Source organism: Sphaerodactylus townsendi, unplaced genomic scaffold (assembly GCF_021028975.2).
Source record: "Sphaerodactylus townsendi isolate TG3544 unplaced genomic scaffold, MPM_Stown_v2.3 scaffold_695, whole genome shotgun sequence".
Taxonomy (NCBI): Eukaryota; Metazoa; Chordata; class Lepidosauria; order Squamata; family Sphaerodactylidae; genus Sphaerodactylus; species Sphaerodactylus townsendi.
The window spans coordinates 1-11,444 of NW_025950908.1; the positions used below are offsets into that span (position 1 = coordinate 1).

Here is an 11,444-nt window from a genome sequence, read left to right on the forward strand (position 1 = left end):
CCTCTCCCCCCCCCAAATTAAAAGAGCAAGCAGAGAAACGCTGCCGATAAACAGGCAAGGGGGAACTGACTGAAAAAATTGCTTTAAGGAGGAAGTTCAGGGAAGCGTGAGAAATGTCAATAGATCGCACGGCAACTGAAGATGTTTTCAAAATGTTTCAGCCAGAGAATCGTTTTAAAAGGGAATTCGTGTAAAATGTTTGGAGCGGGAAACAAAACAATGCCAAACTCCATGGAGGCAACGTTTTATTTGCCTCCTTATAGCATTTTAAAAGGTTTGTGCAGAAAGGGTTTTATCCAATATTCATTTCCTAACTATGCAAAAAAAAAAGCCCCCAGGAGTAACGCAGTTGTGAGGACAGATCCTTGCTAAATCCACGTTCTTTGGTTCTCTTTCCAACAGGGAGCACTTGGTCTGCAAGGCCCCGCGGGTCCACAAGGCGTGAGAGGATTTCAGGTCAGTTAAATAGCTGCAGCAACTGTAACCTCTAATCTGTGGGTTCTGTGGGGCAGAACTTGAAATGAGTTTGCAACAAATGTAAAAAACAAAAACAAAATGGTTTACTTTCTTAACATATGATATAACATCTAACATCAACATTTAACATCACACTTCAAGGTCCTGTTCAGGTTGCATTTTCAAGTCGTTATATTTACAGTCTATTGATATTGCCAAGTCCAATTCTTCCTGCAAGTGGGTTGGCTCCTGAAGACTCCAAGGGCTTGGTGAACAGGATTCAACACGATGAAGGTTTCCAGGAGAACTCTCACCCATTACAAACACACACAAAAAACCCTGAAACAATAAACTCCAACATTTACAACATAGCAAAAATGAAACAACTACCTTCCCAGTAGTTCCCAACAACATTGCAGTTACCTTAACAAGGTGTTAAGGGCTTATACAAATCAAAGTCCGAGTCTGGTAGCCTCGTCTCCTCCAAACTACATGAGCTCTGCAGCCTTCTGCTGCTTTGAGTCTCCACCCCTTTCTGGGTCAACCCATTCTGAGCATGGGGGTTACACAACAACTTAAGACCAAGTTGGAACAACCTTTGCGCCATCATGGATTTAAGCAATGCATTTCACCAGCACCTTCAGAAATCTGACCGGTAAACAGGCTTCACCAAGTACAGGCAGATCATCTTGGTTCGGATCTCACACAGGTTCAATGAAACCAGTCATGGCTTGCCTGATCATGTGAGATGCTCCACTAACAAAGGTTAGGATCAATCAAAACAGGGTTGCCAGATACCCCATAGCAACTGGTCGGGGGATGAACCAGCAGTGGGAAGGTGTAAGGGTCTGTTACTCCAGTCAATAAACGAGACTCAGGAAAGTTTCATAAGAACATAAGAACTAGCCTGCTGGATCAGACCAGAGTCCATCTAGTCCAGCACTCTGCTACTCGCAGTGGCCCACCAGGTGCCTTTGGGAGCTCACATGCAGGATGTGAAAGCAATGGCCTTCTGCGGCTGTTGCTCCCGAGCACCTGGACTGTTAAGGCATTTGCAATCTGAGATCAAGGAGGATCAAGATTGGTAGCCATAGATCGACTTCTCCTCCATCAATCTGTCCAAGCCCCTTTTAAAGCTATCCAGGTTAGTGGCCATCACCACCTCCTGTGGCAGCATATTCCAAACACCAATCACACGTTGCGTGAAGAAGTGTTTCCTTTTATTAGTCCTAATTCTTCCCCCCAGCATTTTCAATGGATGCCCCCTGGTTCTAGTATTGTGAGAAAGAGAGAAAAAAGAGCTTTAAGAGCTTTATTGGAACTGTGTCAGCCCGAGAGTCAGAAAGCCAAAATTGGGACCTTTGTCTTCTGACCCCCAGTATACACCTTGAAACACTGATTCATTCCATGTTCCCCCTCCCTCGCATTCCCAAAACATCAGCATAATAAAGACAGGGAGAAAAGAGACATTGTTATGAGACTGCAGCTTGGGACGGACACCTCCCTTTTCCGGGAAGTTAGAGATAAGGGACAAGGTATGTCTGATTCGCTTGTTACAAGCAAGCAATAGAAAAAGCCTTCCAGCCGCAGTCGATGATAATGGGGCACCAGCAGTGGTGGGATCCAAAAATTTTAGAAACAGGTTCCCAAGGGGGTGGGATTCAAACTGTGGCGTAGCACCAATGGGGCTGGGCAGGGCACGACAGGGGCGTGATCAGGCATTCTGGGGACGGGGCATTCCTGGGCGGGGCTGTGGCAAGGATGCAGCCGCTGCGCCGGTCCCTGGGCGGGAAACGAATGCATGCAGGCGCAGGCTGCCACGCACGCCGGTGCACCTCCTGCTAGACTGCTTCAAGTTCTGCGCGCTACTGCTGAGAGGAGGGGCGTAACTAAGGCAAAAATCACGTGGCAAAATCACCAATTAGTAACCCCCTCTCGGCATACACAAATAATTAGTAACCTACTCTCGGGAACCTGTGAGAGCCTGCTGGATCCCACCTCTGAGCAGTAGGCAATGGGAGCTTAGGACCAGAGATCTCCCACTCTCTGGCAACTCTCAGCCTGTCTCCTGTTTTAATGCCTCTTATCTTTCAGGGTCGTAAAGGTGCAAGCGGTGAGCCGGGCCTACCTGGACCTACTGGAATCCGGGGCGGGTATGGTGAGAGGGTAAGAAAACAGCCCTTACTAAAGTGACTCTTCAGCAAAATGGTTCTGACTTCATCAAGAAATGTTTTTTAAAAAAATATACCCAGTATAGGTCCTCCATTAATGTTTGAGCAGGAAAGGTAGACCAAAATCAGTTCACAGTACAGTGAAGAGAGTTCTGTCTGGCCACTGCAGGGTTTCCTAGATTTGTGGCTGTGGTCTGGTAGTTTTCACTCCTGTATCTATAGCTGGCATCTTTAGAGGCATGTCATGGTGAGATCTGTTTCTCTCCAGGACAAAGTGTGGAGTAACTGTGTGGTGAGAGATATATTTTGTCTACTTCACAGGAGAGTGAGGCACATTATCATGCGTCTGCGTGGAGTTCATTTGCAGTTGCATTTGAATATCTCTGGTTTTTGTTTTTGGTGCTTTTTTAGTACTGGGAGCCAGGATTTGTTGATTTCCAGACTTTCTTCCTTTTTGATTAAACTGTCCCTGTGTTGTTTCTGGTCTAGCCATGACATAAGATGGTTGATCTCGAGTTTGCTCTGGGATCCAAAACTCTAGTTTATAAGTAAATTGCTTTTAAATCCAGTAAATAAGTTAGAGAGATGAAGTCAGTGGTGGGATCCAAAAATTTTAGTAAAAAGTTCCCATGGTGGTGGGATTCAAACTGTGGTGTAGTGCCAATGGGGCTAGGCGGGGCACGACGGGGGCGTGGCCAGGCATTCCTGGGCGTGGCTGTGGCAAGGACACAGCCGCTGCGCCGTTCCTTGGGCGGGAAACGAATGCATGCAGGCGCAGGCTGCCACGCACGCTGGTGCACCTCCTGCTAGACTGCTTCAAGTTCTGTGCGCTACTGCTGAGAGGAGGGGCGTAACTAAGGGAAAAATCACGTGGCAAAATCACCAATTAGTAACCCACTCTCGGCACACACAAATCTACTGTCGGGAACTTGTGAGAACCTGCTGGATCCCACCTCTGGAGGAAGTTCTCTATATGAAAAGGATACAATTTCAAACAGTTTATTTTCTTTTGTTTTAATTGCTGGTCTAGATACCAACGGTAACAGTATAATACTAAAAATAAAGTCAGCAGTGGATTCTGGGCTGGAAGCCAAGTAGTTGTTTTGTTTGTTTGTTTTTTGGTGTTGGTTTGTAAATAGCTTTTAGTGTTAGGGATATGGGATCATCGTAGAGGCATTGTTTTAGTTATAATATGTAGTTGTTAAAAATGTAATAAAAATCATTATTTAAAAAACCCTACCCCAGTGTTTGTGGATTTCAACGGCGTCCTTGTGTAACCTGACATAATAACTGTGGCCCTTTCCGCACGGGCCTCCGGGCGCCCTCACACCGGCAGGAATTCTGCCGGTGGAAGGGTGGGGGCCATTCACAGGCAAGCGTGCGAGCGGCCCCCGCAGAGGCCGGCACAGGAGAGGCGGCTCCGCACGGAGCCGCCTCTTCCCCGTCCCTCTCCCACTTACCTCGTCGCCGTCGTCGCCCTGCTGGCCTCCTAAGCCCCGCCCACGCTGCCCTCCGACCTCCAGGGGCCAGCCATTCGCACCGCGCCACCGGGAACACGCTGTTTACTCAAAAACCTGCAGTTCGAAGGGGTGTTTTTGAGGGCGGCCTGATGCCGCCCTGGGGGAAGGGAAGGGGAGCCAGGTCGGCGCTGCTGCGTTTCAGCAGCGCCGCCTGTGCGAACGGCTCCCTGGGGACGGCGTTTTTGCCGTCCCCAGGCCGCCGTTTTTGGCCCATGCGGAAAGGGCCTGTCAGAGTTGGGGGCAAAAACTACCAGACTGGGGCCACAAAGCCTGGGAAACCCACAACAGCTAGTTGATTCTGGCCATGAAAGCCTTTGAGAATACACAGAGTTCTACCTACTCGCATTAATTCTAGAGACCTTTCCTGCTTCTCAAAATATAACCATTTCACATGCATTTATATCTTGATTTATTGTATGAGGCCTGTGATATACCAAAGTTCTTAGGAAACAGAAAGTTTAATTGCATTTGCAACATCAAGCCAGTCAAATAGAAGAGCAGCCGGTGAATAAATCACAGTTTTCTTCTGGGAGTTGGCATTTATGAACTAAGAGTTATTGCGGGGGAGGGGTGGCGGCACATCCCTGGATTTAAATGAACTGGGCGAAAATGTATTTCCACAGAACAATGAATCCAAATGAAGCCCGGGGTTTTTTATTACCTAACAGTTTTACGGAGCTTCTAGTCAAGCAATTCAATCCAGTGGCTGTTTATTTGGAATAAGCCCCATTGATTTCTATGGGGCTGGCTTTCAGGTAAATATAGCCAGGATTTCGTCTTTAAATGATTTACGGAGAAAACTAGCCTGGAAGAGAAAGATAGATGTTGCATTGATCACTTATTCATGCCGGAAGAAATCGATAAATACTTGGATTTATTTTTGTCCTGTACTTTTTAAATGCCCACTGACTTAGCTGATAAAACTTTAGAGTTTCAGTTTTTGTACAACGTCATCCTCAGCTGGTAAATCTTTCTAAGGCCATTCATTTCAATGAATTAGAGGAGGGTAAATCTCCTTAAGTTGTCACTAATGGATATTTGATGATTGGCAGGAGTCACCGTTTGGGGGGCGGGTGTCGCTCTTTTCCACCCAAATGGTGTTTTGATGAGCGAGGCTTTTAGAAAACAGCAGCTTCCACCCGGTGCCGAGCGAACGGCACCGGGTGAAAGACACCGTTTTTCAGCCCTCCGCTTTTGTTATTTAAACTTACCCTCTCTTCCTGCATTGCTCCATGGGGATGAGGGGACACGCCTCTCCTGTCCTCTGGCCCCCGGGCCGTTTCCAGGGCCACGGGCGGGGGGGTGTCCCCTTGTCCTGACAGAGTGATGCAGGAAGACGGGGTAAGTGTTAAAAACAAAAGCAGCATGCCTCATTCAGGGGTGCCGCCGCACGGGCACCAGGCCCACAACTGCACAACTGTGCGAATGGGCCCATGCCGGCGCCGGTGTCATGTACTCCCAGGGTCTGTGCAGAAACGGCCTCTCTGTCTCATTCTGTTGAAAGGACCTAGGATAGAAAGGCTGGGAAGAATCTCTAGAGCAGTGATGGCGAACCTTTTTGAGACCGAGTGCCCAAATGGCAACCCAAAACCCACTTATTTATCGCAAAGTGCCACCACGGCAATTTAACCTGAAAACTGAAGGTTTCATTTAGAAAAAATGGTTGGCTCCAAGGCATGTGTTATTTGGGAGTAAGCTTGGTGGTAGTTGGTGGCTTTGCTTTGAAGCAACCGTGCAACTCTTCCAATGGGTGAATCACGCCCTTAGGAGGGTTTGCTCAGAAGCAAGCCCCATTGCCAGCAACCAAGCTTACACCCAGGTAAAGGATCGCGCTTTAGTTCTTCGCATGAAAATCAGTGGGGTTTAACAGCGCTTAACAGGGTTACCTGCACTGCTTCCCCAGAACTAGGTCTTAGGTTTAATGCTAATAATCGAGCCCAGTGGCCCAGGCCAGCCTAGATGTGAGGGGCACTCTGTTTGCGTGCCCACAGAGAGGGCTCTGAGTGCCACCTCTGGCACCCGTGCCATAGGTTCGCCATCACTGCTCTAGAGAGTCATGTATGCAGTATATGGCTGTGTGGTTTAACTGTGAGAGGCAGTGACTGAGTGAAAGAACATGGAGAAGGTCCAGGTTGAGTCCACAATGGCTCTCATTAAAAGGATTAGGGAGCCGGCAATGGGAAAGGTCTCAACCTGAGATCCGGGTGACTTATAGCCAGCCAAGACTTAACAAGACTGGCACTGACTAGTCAGTGGTAAAACGCAGCTTCAAGCATCTAGTCCAGGGGTAGGGAACCTGCGGCTCTCCAGATGTTCAGGAACTACAATTCCCATCAGCCTCTGTCAGCATGGCCAATTGGCCATGCTGGTAGGGGCTGATGGGAATTGTAGTTCCTGAACATCTGGAGAGCCGCAGGTTCCCTACCCCTGATCTAGTCAATATATCACATGTTCACCTTTAATCTTTTTTTCTCCCCTGGATAATTTGTGATCATTTCTCTTTTTGTTCCAGGGCTCCGGTGGAGTTTCTGGTCCCAAAGGTAACCAGGTAAGTTAAGCTTTTGATTTGTAATGTCTTTAATAACATACCCAAAACGCCACATGAAGCCTGCTGGGTGACCTTGGGCTAGTCACAGTTTTCTCAGAAATCCCTCAGCCCCTTCTATTTAGTTCATACATGTTTTCGCATTGATTGAATACTAACCTTATGGAAGTTGAACTGATGGGAGAGTATGAACTAAATGCTTACCTGAATTAATATGGATGACCCTGAATCTATCTGTTAGAATTGTTAAAAATAAGTTGAACTTACCTGTTGGATGTTGTTGATAAGAAATGATTGTATTGATAACTAATGAAATATAAAAAATATAAACTCATGTATATAGATATACGCATTTGAAAAATTAGTTATAGCCAGAGTGCAACAGTAGCTGTGGTCCTGTCACTGTATGTTCGACATATTTCCCTGGCCGTCCTATGCAAGACATACGATGGCGTAGTATTGAATTGACCACTACAGGGAGCAAAACACATTTGAACAAGAAAAAAAGAAACAATAAGTGAAAGTGAGATTGTGAAAGAGCCTGTTGTTTGGGGAATGGATGATTGTTGTTGCAGAGTTTAATAGTTTTATTTCCTCTTGCCTGTATGCCCTTTGGTATGCAACAGACTGTAACCTGAACTTTCTTTTCGGAAAATCCACCATATGCTGGCAAGGGGCAATCTTAACATTTGCTTAAAAGCTGCTTGTTTCCCCTTTTTTATTTTGTAACCTCCGGCCTGATGAAGAATTCTGAGGAACTCGTAAGCTTGCACCATTATGAGTCATTTGCATTGGTCCTAATAAAGGCATTACATGGATGCTGCTTTTGGCTTAAAGGTTGTTAAACCTGCTCCCAGAACTGTTTGAAGGTGTGGTTGCAACAGGAGCCAAGCTCCTGTTTCCTGCAGAGGTTAAACGGAGGGGCTTCTGGGGTGATACGTTGCCCCCACTGGCTTCTACATAATCTGTAAACATAGCAAAGAGGGCATTTGTGCGGCCCTTTGGCTCAGGAAATCTTTATGTCAGTGGGAACCATTCTCTGTATTGCTGCAACCTTTCTGCACAAACCTGACCAACCAATGCCCTCTTTTGGTTTAAAAGGGTAAGGTCTGCTCTGATGGAAATGCCACAGATCCTATGCTCACACCCCTGTGGTCCAGAGCCAAGAAAAACGTTACCTGATATAATACTAACTGTGGAGCAAAATTGCATCATAATTAACCAGTCACCAAATATTTGGATACTCTTAAAAGCAGCCAAATTCCTTGTTTTATAGTTTGTCTGATTATGAGAGAAAACCATTTCTGCATATATAACTAAACTCGAGGATTTTCCTTCCTTCCTTCCTTCCTTCCTTCCTTCCTTCCTTCCTTCCTTCAATGTGAGCATGAACTTTCAAGATAGTGGGTCCAGAATTAATCTGAAGGTAGAGTTGCCAATCTCCAGGAGCAGGCTGGAGATCTTCTGTAATTAAAATTGATCTTAAGAGAGAGGTCATGGCCCACCAACCCTGCGGAGGAGGGGGAAGGGTTAGGGAGAGGGCCAGGAATCTGGGGGAGGGGGAAGGAGCCATCATCTGGCTATGGCCCGTCCTCTCTTGGGAGGAGAGGGGAGGGGTTAGGGTTAGGAAGGGGGCCCATCATCTGGTCATGGCCCACCCACTCTGGTTCCATTGGAGAAAATGTGTGCTTTGGAGAGTGGTCTCTATGGCATCCCATCCAGCTGAGGTCCCTTCTCCCCCAAAGCCCACCGTCCCTAGACTCCACCTTCAGAGCCAGCGTGGTGTAGTGGTTAAGAGCAGGTGCACTCTAAACTGGAGAACCGTGTTTGATTCCCCGCTCTGCCACTTGAGCTGTGGAGGCTTATCTGGTGAACCAAATTAGCTTGTGCACTCCAACACACGTCATCTGGGTGACCTTGGGCTAGTCACAGTTCTTTGGAGCTCTCCAGTGGTGGGATCCAAAAATTTTAATAACAGGGTCCGAGGGTGGTGGGATTCAAACAGTGGCAGCGCCGCACACACGCACCTCCAGTCCCTATTGGGCAGGGAGGTTGCTTTAGTAACCCCTTTTTGGCGCTCAGAAAAAAAATTAGTAACCACTTCTAGAGAAGTGGTGAGAACTGGTTGGATCCCACCTCTGAAGCTCTCTCAGCCCCACCCACCTCACAGGATGTTTGTTGTAAGGGGGGGGAAGGGAAAGGAGATTGTAAGCCCCTTTGAGTCTCCTACAGGAGAGAAAGGGGGGATATAAATCCAAACTCTCCTCTTCCTCTTCCCCTTCCCCTTCCCCTTCCCCTTCCTCTTCCTCTTCCTCTTCTTCTTCTTCTTCTTCTTCTTCTAATCGTCAGTAATTTCCCAACCCAGAATTGGGAACTCTGTGTGAAGATCAGGTAGTCCCGCTGTCCCTATTACGGGCCAGTTCTGCCATCCAGAAAGATCCCTCAGTAATTTATTTTAAGATAAGCAATCGAATTGCCACATTTGGTGTGTTTGTTTTCTGGGAACTGAACAGTTTAAATGAGGGAATTGTTGCTTAGGATTATGTGAAGAAAGCAATTTAGTTGAAAATTGTTTACATTTTGCCATGTGTTTTCCTCCAGCTTTGATTATTTTGTACTGAAAGGGTTCGATGTTTTAATGTTAGAACATTTTGAAAAGAAATACAGTAGCTCTTGTTCAGAGCATAATTCTCATCTGCCCCCCTGCGTGAACACAAAAATTAAGTGTATAATGGCAGGCATAAGAACAAGAACTAAAGTCTATAGGGTTTTAATGAACCCTCTAAATCAGGGGTCTTCAAACTATGGCCCTCCAGATGTTCATAGACTACAATTCCCATGAGCCCTACCACTTGGCCATGCTGGCAGGGGCTGATGGGAATTGTAGTCCATGAACATCTGGAGGGCCATAGTTTGAAGACCTCTGCTCTAAATTGTACTGTCGAAGGCTTTTGCGGCTGGAATCAACTGGTCTTTTGTGGGTTTTCTGGACTGCGTGGCCGTGGTCCGATAGCTTTTGCTCGTAACGTTTTGCCCACATTAATAGGTGGCATCTTCAGAGGCATGTCACGTTAAGCTGGCATACCATAGAGAGAAACACATTGCATTGTGGCATGCCTCTGGAGATGCTAGCTATAGATGCGGGCGAAACTTTAGGAGCAAAAACTACCAGACCACAGCCACAAAACCTGGGAAACCCACAACGGCCGGAACCCTCCAAACTGTGTTTGAACATCTCGACCTCCCCTGCAAACCTGTTTTGTTAGTTGTTTTCAAATCTCTGCAATATTACATGAATGCTCAACTGTTTGTAGTGTTCATACGACAAGCCAACTGCAGACCTATTGCAGCTCCTGGGGAGGTTCTTTAATTTTTGCCGGAGGTGTTTTTCGCATTCAAAAGAGCCTGTTCAAAGTTCCTAGGATAGCCCACAAGATAGAAAACAGTGTTCCAAGCACAATGCAATAGAACCGAACAACTCGAATTTTCACAATTGGCACACTGACCTGGATTTGTATGTAGACATCATTTGTAATAAACAATTCAAAACAACATTTGTTCAAAGTTATTTTTTCATTGTGATTGCACACATGTAAATACACTTACACTAATGCTAACCCTTTTCTAATATACTATATGAAAAAATAAAGTGAATATTTCACTTTATATATATTATGCACTTTAATTTTTTTCATATAGTATATTAGAATAGGGTTAGCATTAGTGTAAGTGTATTTACATGTGTGCAATCACAATGAAAAAATAACTTTGAACAAATGTTGTTTTGAATTGTTTATTACAAATGATGTCTACATACAAATCCAGGTCAGTGTGCCAATTGTGAAAATTTGAGTTGTTCGGTTCTATTGCAAAGTTCCTAGGAGCAAACCTGAAGGGTGACAGTTCTTCGATTTCAGCCCATCTCAGAAACGCCAAGATTCTCCCAGAACAAGACTGGATATGATGGAGATAGAAAACACAACTTATGATCTTGGTTTTCACTTCCAGGGCATAGCGGGAGCCGACGGCCTGCCCGGGGACAAAGGAGAACTGGTAGGTGGTATAAAGTCTAGAACTGAGCTTCGCATTGCTGAGATTCCAGGGATTTAAGGAAATGCTATCTTTGTTCGGCATTCAGGCTCCCTTCCCCAGTCCACGCCCTGTTCAGCTATCAGCTGGCAACTGTCAAGGACTCCAAAACTCCAATAATAAAAGCATAAAAGAACTAAAACAGCAGCTGCAGAACTCCTACAATAAGTTGATAACAGTTAAAATTAGAATCTGAGATTGGAGTTTTCAACAGACCTGTTGCCGCGACGCGATCTTCCAGGAAGACCTTTGTTTTAGGAACATGTTACAAGTGTACCTCTGAGTTTTTTGAAGCATCTTCTTTGGCAGGAACAAGGGGATTCTCTCTTCTTCCACTCTGTCCTATAGGTCCACTGAGTAATATAAAATACTGGACATTTCATTATGTTCCAAATTTTTCTTTTTCTTTTCCCCTCCTCCCCTCCAGCCAACTTCCATCTTGCCTAGTGGTGGTGAACCGTTGGCACTCCAGATGTTATGGACTACAATTCCCATCAGCCCCTGCCAGCATGGCCAATCTGGAGTGCCAAAGGTTCGCCACCACAGGCCTAGACTGTAATCAGTCTTTCTTTGGCTTTTAAAGGCCAGAGAAGAGCTTCCCTCAAGATCTGGGGGATGATCTGCTGATTGGACACTAGGTCCTAGGCTCACAAGTCCCTTTTT

General features: G+C 46.1%; 1 long non-coding RNA gene across 1 annotated transcript; it reads left to right on the plus strand.

Annotated features, from left to right (window-relative positions):
- The first annotated feature begins 401 nt into the window (after positions 1-401).
- On the plus strand, positions 402-10,752 carry LOC125425527. Its single transcript, XR_007243378.1, has 4 exons — positions 402-456; positions 2,551-2,622; positions 6,660-6,695; positions 10,701-10,752. It is a non-coding gene; the product is annotated as an uncharacterized LOC125425527 (long non-coding RNA).
- Positions 10,753-11,444: the final 692 nt, after the last annotated feature.